Below are 13658 nucleotides of genomic sequence, written 5' to 3' on the forward strand. Positions count from 1 at the left end.
GGTGCAGTCATACTGCTATGGCCGCCCCTGCAGAGAGGCCAGGGCCTCTGTCCAACCTTCCTCATCCAGTGGGCCTACGTCTATCTCCCAGGCCCCTCTAAGCTTCTGCAGTGTAGGGGAACAGTGAGTAACCAGAGATTGGTAAATCTTAGAGATCTTATGATCCTGAAGGTCTCCCATAACCACCTTCGCCTCTATCGGGTTGAACTCTGCAAGTGACTCCAAGCCCTCTAGGCTAGGGGAGAGGGCATGCCGGAACTGAAGATACTTATAGAATTGGGATCTCGGCATATGAAAGTCCTTTTGTAAGTCTTGAAAAGACATCAGGACTGGTCCCCGCATTATATCCCCCAGAGTGGAGATACCTATGCTATCCCATCCACGGAACCCCAACAGCGTAACCAATTGTGGCAGACGCCCGTTGTTCCATAGAGGGGTCTCCCGCATCAGTTTATTCCACCACCCCATCCTCCGTAGGGCCTGCCGCCAAATTTGGAAAACGACCTTCGTCGCTGACGGTAAAGAATTGCGTCATGGTGCAGAATACAGTAACATGTGTAGGGAGAAATCCCCCATGCATCGCCATTCAACCGCATAGGCTGGGTCGTCCCTATCCCCATACCACCATTCATTCAAAACGAGCAAGTGTGACGCCATGTAATATGACAATATGTTGGAAGTCGCCAGCCCCCCACAATACGTATAGAGGAAACATGTCTGCAGGGCGACTCGTACCGCTCCCCCAGCCCACAAGAATTGACCCAAGGCAGCATTAACCTGTTGGAACCATCTGGGGGAAATCGGGTAGGGATGATTCTGCAATTGATATAGTAAACGGGGAGCGTGACCAACTTAAAGATGGGCTACCTACCATAGATCCTCCCGCACGCGTTCTTAAACTGGAACCAGATTCCTGCCCCAAGACACAGTAGGCGAGCCGATAGAAAGACTCCCAGATACTTCATTCCCCCTGTGACCACTCGGACCGACGACGCCCTGGCGCCCAGACTCAATGCGTCACCAGGAACCCACAAGGTGGAATTTCGGGGATTCAAATATAGGCCCGACGATTCCCCGAAGATCTGCATGATACGAAGCAGCCTAGGCCCCGTCCTGTCAACATCGGTAAGGAAAAATAAAACATTGTCGCATAAAGGGCAATGCGATCCGATAATCCGTGTACCCATTCAATGCCAGTCACCTGCGCATCAATACGCACCCAGGCTGCCAGGGGTTCCAAAGCAAACAGGTACGGAGACAGGGGGCAACCCTGCTGGGTGCCTCGTCCAATGGAAAAGGTGGAGGAGGTAGATCCGGCAACACACACGGACGCCGTAAGGTCGGTATAAAGTAAAGTCAGGTAGGACAAAAAGTGCGGTCCAAAGTTTAGCCTATGCAGCAAGGCGAAGAGGTACACCCAACTAAGGGAGTCAAATGCCCTGTCCATATCTGCCAGCAATAGTGCCGCCCGTTCCCCCAGCCCCCGAATTGTTGCGACTGCAACATGTGCTCGTCGGATTGACCAGTGCCTTGGCCAAAAGATTTGCTTCGACATTCAGGAGGGAAATAGGGCGATATGAGGCATGTTGGTCCGGAGGGCGGCAGGGCTTATGGAACACCACCACCTCCACGTGTCGCCAGTCACGAGGAAGACAGCCCTGCTCGCGGGCCTTCTCCACCACTTTGAGGTAGTGGGGCCCTAACAATACGCTTGCTCTTGATACTAAGGGTTTGAGTCTTCACGTTCTTAAGGCCACAAACTATAACAAAGGTTTTGGATCTGTTGGTTTCCAAATTAAGGCTCCCCATGAGGGACGCAAAACCATCAACAAGGGTCTTAAGTCTGTCAGGGGTTCTTGCTAACAAAACAGCATCATCGGTGTAGAGGAGGGCTGGCACCGATCTGATCTGAATTATTGGGACATCAGCTCTTTCACCTTGCAAAACAGAATCTCTCTTACTAATATATAATAGAATATAGATTGGGCGAGCACGCAGCTCTGGCATACATCTCGCTGGAGTCTAAAGGGTTCTTAACATTCACCATTGTTCCCATAGCCAACTGTAGCAGGGAGATTAGAGTTTCACGCTTTCAAATAGTGCACTAACTCCTTCTCCACCCACATAGCAGTCATGAGATCCCAAATCTTGGATCTGTTAATGCTGTCAAATGTGCTACACAGATCCATAAAAGGAAGATGGATGGCACTGCGCTTGAGCAATTTATACAAACTAATAATAAGGTGCAGTTTGAGATGTTGTTCAATGGTACCCAATACAGGCCGAAAGCCTTACTGGACCCCCAACAGGACATTGTTGTCACTGATCCAGAGTTCCAGACTGTCTAAGATTATGCCACCTACTATCTTAACGGAAGAGTCTAGGAGGGAGATGGGACGGTAAAAGGTCGGGTCCAGCCCGTTACCTTTTTTGGGAAACTGGGACTAGGACTACATGACTCTGCAAACCCAGCCACGCAGAAGGAGTTAAAAAGGTTTGTGAGCAGAGGGGCCCAAAAATCAATATTACCCTTGTACAGGTTTATTGAAATACCATCGGTCCGGGAGATTTGTTAGCTGGGCTTTGCAAAATAGTGGTGTGTGAGTGTGGAGGGTGAGCTATAAATGTGCAAGCTGAGCAGTAGAGGTGGGTGAGTCAACAAATTTACAAAGACAGCAAACCCAAAACCGAGCCAAAAGCCTGGTATGGCTCTACGAGCCCATGTACGTGCCAAACCCTGAAAATATTTGCCATGTAATTCATGCAACAAACATCATGTAAAAATATGGTAAAGCTCCTTCAAATTTCAAGAAAGGGTACTTCTTTAACAAGCAGAAGTGTTTCACCTTAGTACATCTGATTATTTAACTGGATTGAGAGCCATTTATTAAAAGTGAACAAATTGGTAAGTCACTTCCCATGTGCACTCTATAATAGATTCTTAGATGGATCAACATTATAAACTATTAAATCAAACACTATGGGGCCGATTCACAGAACTAATCTGAGACAAAATCCTAAACGTACTACTTTTGGTATTCACAGAAGGCACTTGCGATTTTTGGTATTCACGGAATGCACTTACGACTCCTAACTTTACGTTCGCACTCAGGCCAGAATTTCCACACCCGGACTGTACTCACCACACCCGGAGCGTACTCTCTGCACCCAGACTGTACTCTCTGCACCCGGACTGTACTCTCCGCACCCGGACTGTACTCTCTGGCTACAGCCGTCATCTATGGCTCGAGCCGTAATCTCCGGCTGGGGTCTGATAAAGTGTAATCAATGGGTCAGATTGCAATTTTTACAAAAAGGAACATTAGGAATGTGTGATAAATGGTAGAGGAGGTCATGAAAAACAGTTTGGGCAGGGTAAAGGGTACGGCCAGACACTACATCATAACCCAGAAAAGCTTTCTCCCTTGCATCAAAGTACATGCAGTGCACAATGTGTGCTTCCCTCAGTGTTGAACGCGCAGCATGAGTGTACGAGTACTGCCTGAGTGAATGGATGAGTGCATGAGTAGTGCCTGAGTGGAAGGTTTGGTGCAAGGGTAATGTCTGGGTCATTTGATGAGTGCAGGTATAAGTACAAGAGTAATGCCTGGGTCATTGGATGAGTGCATGGGTAGTGCCTGAGTGAATGGATGAGTACATGGGTACTGCCTAAGTGAATGCTAGTGTGCAAGAGTAGTGTCTGTCTGATTCCATGAGTGCATGGGTAGTACCTCAGTGATTGGATGAGTGTATGGGTAATGCCTGACTGGAAGAATGAGTGCAAGGATAATGCATGGGTCATTGGATGAGTGCATGGTTAGCGCCTCAGTGAATGGTTGAGTAGAAGAATAATGCCTGAGTGATTGCATAAGTACATGGGCAGTACCTGTGTGATTGCATAAGTGCAGGGGTACTGTCTGAGTGATTGGATGACTTTATTAGTCCATGACTAATGTCTGGTTGCTTAGATGAGTACATGGGTAGTGCCTGAGTAAAAGGATGACTGCAACAGAAATGCCTGGGTCATTGGATGAGTGCATGGGTAGTGTATCACTGAATGAATGAGAATAGAAGTAGTATTAGAGGTGAATGAATAAGTTCAACAGTAGTGCCTTAGTGATTGCATGAGTACATGGATAGAGCATTGGTGCTTGCATAAGTGCAGGGGTAGTGTATCGGTGATTGCATGAGTGCATGGGTTTTGCCTTTGTGAAATAAATAATGCAAGGTTAATGCCTGCGTTATCCTATTAGTGCTAAAGTTGCACTACAGAGATTAGATGACAGCATGGATAGTATTTGTGTGAAAGGATCACTACCTGGCTGATGACATCAGCAACATAATGAAAGTTTTTAAATAGTGTAAAGGATCAACATTATTTTTAATGAAAATATATAACATAACAGTGTTGACTGCACAGTCAACACCGAGGGGAGCACAAATTGTGCACTGCATGTACCATGATGTAAAGGAGAAAACTTTTCTGGGTTATGATGTAGTGTCTGGCCGTACCCTTTTCCTTGCCCAAACTCTTTTTCATGACCTTCTCTACCATTTATCACACATTCCTAATGTTTCTTTAAATTTTTTTTTGCAATCTGGCACATTGATTGCACTTTATCCGGCCCCAGCCAGAGATTATGGCTCGAGCCGGAGAGTACAGCCCTAGCCAGAGAGTACGGTCTGGGTGCGACGAGTACACTCCGGGTGCATAGAGTACGGTCCGGGTGCGCAAATTCTGGCCCGAGTGCGGACATAAAGTTAGGAGTCGTAAGTGCATTCTGTGAATACCAAAAATCGTAAGTGCCTTCTGTGAATACCAAAAGTAGTAAGTTTAGGATTTTGTCTCAGATTAGTTCTGTGAATCGGCCCCAAGGCGTTTTCGTAAAGCGCACATCCTAAGCTTATATTTGAAGATGTTTTCATATATGATCATTAAAAAAAGGAGAGTAAGTAAAACAAAATGTGTCTTGTTGGACTGGGGTGGGCACCCAAAGCACTACCTTGATAGTGGTGGAAGGCTACTACCTTCACCAGAAGTTATGCAGCACAAGCACAGTGGTGACAGCATGCCGTGTAGTGATCAATAGTAGTGAACAGGACAGTTTTTTCCTGGTGCCACTGGAGTGAAGCCTACAGGCTCACTCACCTTTTTAAAAGTTCCACTGCTGTGTGCGTGAACCACCTTTGGCCTACATCAAGTAGATATGAAGTGCTGCTTAGTGCAGGAGTGGTGACTCTCTGTTAGTTGTATAAGTGCCTGGGAAGGGTACAGTACAAGGATGGAGCAGTACTGTGCAGTGCATGTGTGGTTAGTATTGGGTATATGCATGCCTGAGTGTAATACATTACTTGAGAGCTGTTGTGCTGTGCATTGTGTGCGCAGGGGACCGCATGTGCTGGATGTATGTGTGGGTGCATGAAGTACAATACATGAAGTATGAAGAGTTGTGCAGAGCACATATAGTGAGTGTGTGTGCTGGCAGAGTGTGTGTTTTCAACAAACACACCCTGGTTGAAGATAGGAAAGCTTCAGTGTTGGACAGTGCATGCAGACTGAATGTGTGCGCTGGATGCATGGGTACATGTGCAGGTACAATGCATAAATGTCTTAGTGCTGAACAGCAAGTCTGTTATTACACTGAGTGAGTGTGCCTACAATGGCACATAGTATGGAGGATGCTGGGTTCCATTTGGGGAAACGCAAACCTGCCTGGTGAAGACATGAGAAGAAGATAAATCAACCCAGGCAGATTTGTGTATTGCTGCATTCTTGTGCACTGGGTGGGGACACACTGGGGGTAAGGAAGATATTCCCTTTACATCACAAAAGAATTATCTTTGATAGATCACAAGGAAGGGGCCTGGACACATCTCAGGAAAGGACATAGGAATGGTAAGAAGATCATAAAGAGTAGGACTGAGGGTCTGGGATTAACCCTTTGATGCACATATATTACTGTAGCTAACCTCAAGATGTAAACTCTGGTCACTCCCATGAATTATGTTGTGGACAATCAACTTCAGAGTCTATAGGGGTGAGGGGGGCATAAAATGGTAAGGGTATTTTTTAGGGATTAGGGTGGCAAGGGGTATAGCGTGGTAAGGGTATTTTTATGGTTTAGGGGTGGGCAATGTTATGGGTGCTAAGAGTATTTGTAGGTTTAGGGGTTGGTAAGGGTATTGGTGCTTAGGGTATTTTTAAGGCTTAGGGCCTTTAATGCTTAGGGGTGGGTAAGGGGGGATGTGGGGTTTCCCTCCCACAAAAGGTAAAAAAAAGTTATAATTCATTAAAATAAATGGGGGGTATTGAGGGGGAGTCTCTCCCAACAAGAAAAAACATAAATGTAATTTTATATATATATCTATTCCACACGTATTCCTCCTTGCCTGTAACTCCTGAGGAAACAGCCACACCAACGCGTTGATATTTTTTCATGGGTATTTATTAAGCAAACAAGACTGACGCGTTTCGATCTGATGATCTTTCTCACATAACCCCAATTTCACTATGTTCATTGCATTTATACAACGTAAAACAACGTGTTCAAATAAACATAAGCAAAATACTTCACTTTCCGTGATTTCTCCTCTGCTCTTATCAACAAAGACTTTATTGATAATTAGCACACAGTTGTTGTTTTATAAACAATGTTTCACCAATATTGTTAACATTAACCATCTTGTGTTTGGCATAGTATGGTTTCAATATAGGTTTTTACGGCTGTACTTAATTCATTTTAAATTTTATCTGTATTAAAGTACATGATTCTTATTAGGGTCTAGTGCCCTAGTTTAGAACAAACAAATGCTGCTGTGCTCGAGGTTATAGTACCCAACTTAAACTAAATCGTACTTTCACCTAGGTGAAGGTTAAAAGGTGTTGCCACATGGGGATCGCCTTCTACTCTCTCCTTGGAGCTCCTAGCAGAATGTGCATGGAAGCTTTTAAAATAACTGTAAAGGAGAAAGAGAACGAATTAGTATGACAGCTTAAATCGCCTACAACTAAGGTATACATTCTATGTATTTTTTCTTTAGAGCTCAATGCAAGAGGAGAAAATAATATCAGTAATAAATGCAATATGTCTACAGTAAAACCATATACATTTGTGTAATTTGGAATATAATCACAAAGAAAGAAAATACGGAATACATATAGGAGCTTCTTATTTACAAGTGTGTGTAGCTCTTCGTCCTGTTTCATACCATGTGGTGCGAGGCTACCTGCTTCTAGTATGTATCTAGATTCCATTCTGCGCAATGCAGTAGTCCTGTTGCCTCCTCTCGGATGTTTCATAACTGTATCAATGCCAAAAAATCTGGCTTTAGTCCAGTCTCCATCATGGTGTTCCCTAAAGTGTTGTGCTGTACTGTAGCTCATGTCTGCATTGGTAACGGCACACCAATGTTCAAATATACGTTTTTGGACGGGAAAAGTGGACGACCCAATGCACTATCTGTCACATGTGCAGATGATTACATATACTACATAGTCTGTTTTACAGGTTATTCGTTTTGTAATGCGGTGTCTCTTCCTTATTCTGTCTAGGGTGACTTCTTGGACATTAGTACTAAATTTACAGGCCTTGAAATGACCGCAATTTCTGAATCTTCGACTCTTTTGTAACCATGTTTGCTTATTGCTCGTGAGATGGCTGTGTAATAACATGTCTTTTAAGGAGAGATTCCTTTTAAAGGTGATGTTGGGTGTATTACCTATCTTCATTATTAAGATAGTGTCCTGTGTTAGGATTGCCTATCTACTCCTTAAGATCTTACGTGGGTTGTTTGCCTGACTGGTGAATTTGGTGATGAATCTTATCGGTTCTCTTTCAGGTTCCCTCAGTGTGTGTGGTTTTCCTTGTAGCAAACCTTCTCTTGATTTCTCATCTGCTTTATGCTAGCTTTCATTAGGCTTTTCTTGGGAAATTTTCTGGCACTAAAACGATCTAACATGTCCTTTTTTGTTCTCCTATAGCCTTCATTAGTGCTGCTGTTTCTTTTGGCTCTGAGTAACTCGCTATAGGGGATACTCCAGGGAAAGCTTGGTGGATGACAGCTATCCCCGTGGAGGATCGAGTTTATATATAGCAGTAGGAGGGCAAGCAACACAAGGGAGGTGCAGGTGCACATGGCCTTGGCTGTTTTACACAGAAGACCTTCATTGCCGCTCAAAGTAAAAAAAATATTAGAGGGAACATTGGTCAAGGCCACAAAATGTGTCATCTGCCAAGCAGCCAGACTTATGCCTGTGACCACGCCTGGGGGCCAAGGCCTGCTAGTCCCCCTGCAGGGTGAGGGAGCCTCACCCAGGGAAACCAAGGCCACCTGCCCTGGACCATTAGTGCCTGCCTGCTCGTCAAGACCAGTGTGACCTGTGAGGAAGAAGAGAGCATTGGCGGGAGCAAGGTCTAGTGGGGAGCCCTACAGTTAGGACTCCCTGTGTGAGATGGTAGGATTCCGCGTAGCACTGATTGAGCTGTCGCACCTGTGCAGGATTATTTTTGGTGGCCCCCGTATGCCAGAAGATGTCAGCCGTTGACTGAGACGTGTATTGAGCGATGTGCGTGTCTTGGTATACCTGTCTCACCATTCTGAGTTCACCCCGTATGCAAGAGGGAACCACCGATAAAGTACCATTTTCAGGACTGCCATAATTTGTGACTTTCCGGGCTGGGGCGTTGGGACTAGAAGAGCCTGCGCCTATGTCACCACGTACCACGGCAGCCATAGTTTCTTGTAACATGTGCGCAGGTGCGCAGATTATGTTTTCTCACCGTGCACAACTTGTAATAAAGAGCGTGCATCACAAATGATTCAAAGTCATAAAATGCATTTCAAGGGGCCAGTCTTTGCTGAAGAGATGCTCACATGAAAGACCAGAGTTTCTTTCAGTAAATTGTAGGGAGGAGCTGCAGCACAGTGAGGGAGGCCTGTTTATTGCTGCCTTAGAAAACCTTTAGTGATGTTAATGAAGCTCAATGAAAACACCATCAGTATATGACCCTAAACCAGTAGGGGAGGCTGGTCAATTTAATGAACGAGGATGTGGCGGTTAGTCAGAGCTCTTGATTGTGGAACTGGGGAATCAGGCTCGAGTCTTGACACAGGTTCAAAACCATGTGATTCTAGGCAAATCACTTGGGGGCAAAACAGCAACAACCGGCGATAATTATCGCTAAGCGCACTTGGCGCTAGGATAATTATTGCCGGCTAATGTGTATTTTTATCGCTGAGATAGCGTGCTATTAGCAACGCTTATCTCAAAAGCGATAAAAATCCTAGCGCTAACTGCCTAACGTGAGATTATCGCTGGAAACCCAGAGATAATCCCACGAAGTTTGGCGTTAGCTTGTTGATAGGGCCTCACAAACTTAGCCATGATATCCACCTTCCATAGGATATCATGGCTAAGTCAGTCCTGAAGCAGGCGTAAAGAAAGTAGCGATAACAGGGGTTATCGCTACTTTTCTTGGCGCTATGCTTCATAGAGTGGGGCTTGATGATAGGAGAAATGTCGCTTAGCGACATTTCTCCTGTCATGCCAGGTCAGGAACGCCCACTTTGCATCTCATTAGAGATGCAAAGATGGGCGTTAAGCTAATGCAAGGTTTCACGCGTTAGCGTGACCTTGCTAATTAGGCGATAAAATTATCGCCGCTTTTCGGCCGAAAACAGCAGCAAAAGCGGCGATAATTTTCTATCGCCGCCTTGTAGATATGCCCTAAGATCCCTCTATGCCTGCAGTAAAATAAAAGGTGTTCTTGAGTAATGTCAGTGGTTCTCATGTAAGCGCACTATCAGGCTCGAGTTTGCGCTATTTAAAACAGCAAAACTAAAAAAATGATCACTTAGCTCCTACAATTAGCAGAGACTTTATCAACACCTTTTATTTAAAAACATAGGAAAGTTAACACAAGCTTTGTTTGCTAATGCTTGTCCGTCCCAGTCCATGTGCTCTGTGCGTTTCTGCCATTTTCTATTTGCACTGCCATGCTTTTTACAATAACTTTCACGAGGACTCATTCCTCATGCACTGCTATTTTTTTTTGTAATACTTCAGTACATCTCTAAAAGTAAAACCAGAGGCTCAACTTGTGGTTGTCATACTGGTAAAGTGATCTGGTTTTCATATTTGCATTTATATTTAGTATTCACAGAACAGCAGCGACCCTGCAATCAGCCTCGTTGAGCCCCCAAACACTCTGCATCGTGCTGGACTCATCGCTCACAATCGACCGCCAGATCAACACTGTCTCCTCAGCCCGCTTCAACACACTCCACCTACTTCGAAAGACCTTCAGATGGATCCCCACCGAATCCAGTCACCCATGCCCTCATCAGCAGCAGACACGACTACAGCAACGCACTCTACGCCGGCATCACCCAGAAGCTCCTCCGAAGACTCCAGAATGTCCTGAACGCCACAGCAAGACTAATTCTAAACATCCCTCATTGCAGACACATCACTCAACACCTCTGCGACCTCCACTGGCTCCCAGTCGACAGAAGAACAACTTTCAAACTCCCCACCCACGCATACAAGTCCCTTTACTATGCAGGACCCGCATACCTGAATCACCGCCTCACATTCCACATACCTAACAGACACCTTCGTTCCGCTCAGCTTTCCCTGGCTATCATCCCACGAGTCTGCAAGACCAGAACCGGATGAATATCCTTCTCGTACCTCACCTCCAAGAAATGAAACACTTTGCCCTACCTCAGGAAATCACCCTCGTTGACACAATTCAGGAAGGACCTCAAGACCTGGCTCTTCGGCTGAACTTAGCACTTAGTCTGATCCGCTGCGCTCGCCCCCTCCCCCCTCCCCCCAGCGCCCTGAGACCCTCACGGGCGAGTAGCCACGCTTTACAACCCCTGATTGATTGATTGATTGATAATTTATTATTCCCCTAAAAGTATATAACTAAATAAACATTATGTGTTGCTAACTCAATGTATTGAGCACAGTGCCTTCACACAGACTCTACAAGCAATATCTGCTCCTCAGTCATGTATAATCTAGAAAAACACCATCCAACATATTTTAAAAAGACAGGTCAGGGATTTACTGTGCATGTTGCATAAGCCTGCACTGCATGTCACAAGTTATTTTTTGATTTGGCTCACTTAACCTTTCATCCTTCCCTGGTTGAACAAAATGAGTAATTTTCACACAGGTAATAATGACACTTAAATACTCTGGGGCTTATTTATAAGAGCCCTGCATCACATTTACACCACGTAAAGGGGTACATGCATGAGGCAGGGCATTAATTAATATTTACGAAGCCACATAAAGCCACCCTGCGTGGTTTGGTGTGGCCTCATAAATCATGAGTAAAGCGAAGCAGCACTAATCACTGCGTCGCCTTACTGTGCGGCCCGGAGCCATTCCATGTGCATTGTGATGGGCATTCCCACGCAGTACCAATGGATTTTGACGCTGCCCCAGATTTACATAACCCTGGGGAAGCGCCAAATCCGTACGCCTCTTTCCATGTATGCTGCATTCTGCGCACTTGGAAACAGATAATAAGAGGGAACATAGGCGGCAACGCCATATACCAGGAGGAGCTGCCGGTACCAATGTTGCAAAGGATTGACGCTGCTGCCTGAAGACGGCCTGAGGCTACAACTTGCGAGGACAGCCACAGCTGCTGTGGACGACGTCACATCCTCACAGGCTCCATTTTGGACATGAAGAAAGGATTCCCCATCCCCATTAAGCAAAGTTGACATACTGCTTCCTCGCCCGCAACATGTGAAAAACCTCTGACAGCGTCATTCTGGAAATAGAGCCTGCGCCACAGGGTGCTGCCGTGAGGTCCGCAAGCAGCCTAACCTCTGCAGGACTCATGGGTGCTTGTTTAAAGGTACCCGCTGCATCGCTGAACTCTTCCGTGCTGAGGGAGCAGGTAAGACGAGAACCTGGCCAGTTGGGCTCCATTATTAGAGGTGCCATCATTGTTGGAAGGGTATGTCCCATTTAGGTATTTTTAACTTCGTTTCATGAGTTCTGTTTATCCTTTTCCATTTCTTTCTTTTACTTTAACAGTAGCAACTAGGCACAGGGGATCCTGTGCCTGGTAACAGAGGTTGCAGGACCTCAGTTGGAAAGTTAATTTGACACTCACCTGTTTTTTCCGACTGTACTGTGAGTAGGGTGCTGCCAATCCCCCTGACATGCCCCTTCATGACGGGCTTGATTAGAAATTGCACAGCGAGTCCGCGCCGCTGGTGTGACCAAAGGCAAGCCCATCTGCTCCCGTCCCCAGCTTGGGGACGGGAGCAGATGGGCTTGACCAGGCCCAGGGCCTGTCCCCCTGGCCGTTTCTTGCCCAATCAAAAACAGCATGTAACATATTTTAGGGAAGGTCTGATAGCCATAAAACCATCCGGTAAGCTCGGGGTCTGCTCTCACATTTGCCCTCTGAATTTTTGGGAGCATGTCCATTTCATGTGTCAGATCTGCAAAGTAGAACTTTCTACTGAAGGTTCTCTGGGGCAGGAAAAGGGAGGGAAAATACTCTTTTGGGAGAAGCACGACAAAAAAGACTCAATCTTTTGGCGGAATGTTGATCTATCGTCTCCCCCAGGGCCTAGAGCTAGCTTTATAGAAACATCAACTCCCTGGTAGAATCAGACATTCTGAGCTCGACCTTCATAATAATAGGTGATTTCAATTTTCCTTTAGAGAACCTTCAGGACCCCGATTATATACGATTAATACATATCCTGGCTTGCCTTGGACTATCCTAGAGAGTAAAAGACCCCACCCATCTTGCAAGGCACTTGCTCGAAGGGATGTTTTCTAATTATCCTAGTGTTACTAGCCCAATTTCACTCCCTCTTATTTTTTAACGGATCACTATGCAGTCAACTGACAGATTCTATCCCCGGACAAGCTCATTTTCACTCCCCAAAATAGTATTACAGGTAGGGCTTGGAATAAAATACAAATGAATTAACTCAACTCCTCCCTTATTGCTTCATTGCCCTGTGGAAATGTGCCTAAAAGTGGAAGCATTGGTGCAGGGTCACCCTCTTGTCCACGGGTCCAAAGACCAACAAAATAGAGATCGGCACTGGAGTTGGAATAAACAACAAGTTTATTAATCACTCATGAGTGATACCACGTCCCCACAACACTCTCAAGTGCTGCAGGAAGTAGTACACTGAATTCACAAACCATCGTCCCTTTTATATCATTTTGTTGCAGTGTAAGCATGTGAACAGAAATGGAAAGAACAGTTTTAGAAATAGCTATCAGCAAAACAAGGGCAGATATATAACCACTTGGTCAGCAAAGTGGAAGGGGGAGCAGGAATGCTTATGGCAGCAGTAAATGGTCGACATTTAACATCTGAAACCAGGTGCACTGGCAGCTACAAACCCCCAGCACGTACATTGCTTTAGCTGAGTCAGGAAGTCAACTAAAATAGATAACACAAGCAGAGTGAAAAAAACGAGCAGCAGAGGACGGAAAAATTATGAAGGAAACTAAATGAACACCACAGCCAAAATGGCTGTCGCTTATGCTAAGTAAAATACTACACATTTCCACAGACGACCCTTTTAGCAGAAGCTAAGACATTTTCTTATGCTTTTAAAGGGGTACGATAAACATCATGTATATCAATTGACATTAT

General features: G+C 45.4%; 1 long non-coding RNA gene across 1 annotated transcript in view; it reads right to left on the minus strand.

Annotated features, from left to right (window-relative positions):
• Positions 1-6452: 6452 nt before the first annotated feature.
• LOC146810987 (uncharacterized) overlaps positions 6453-13658 on the minus strand; it is a 1144084-nt gene continuing 1136878 nt past the window's right edge. The window contains exon 3 of the long non-coding RNA XR_014966662.1: positions 6453-6957. This is a non-coding gene — a long non-coding RNA (uncharacterized LOC146810987). The remainder of the gene's footprint in view (positions 6958-13658) is intronic.

This window comes from Triturus cristatus, chromosome 7 (genome assembly GCF_964204655.1).
Source record: "Triturus cristatus chromosome 7, aTriCri1.1, whole genome shotgun sequence".
NCBI classification, from domain to species: domain Eukaryota; kingdom Metazoa; phylum Chordata; class Amphibia; order Caudata; family Salamandridae; genus Triturus; species Triturus cristatus.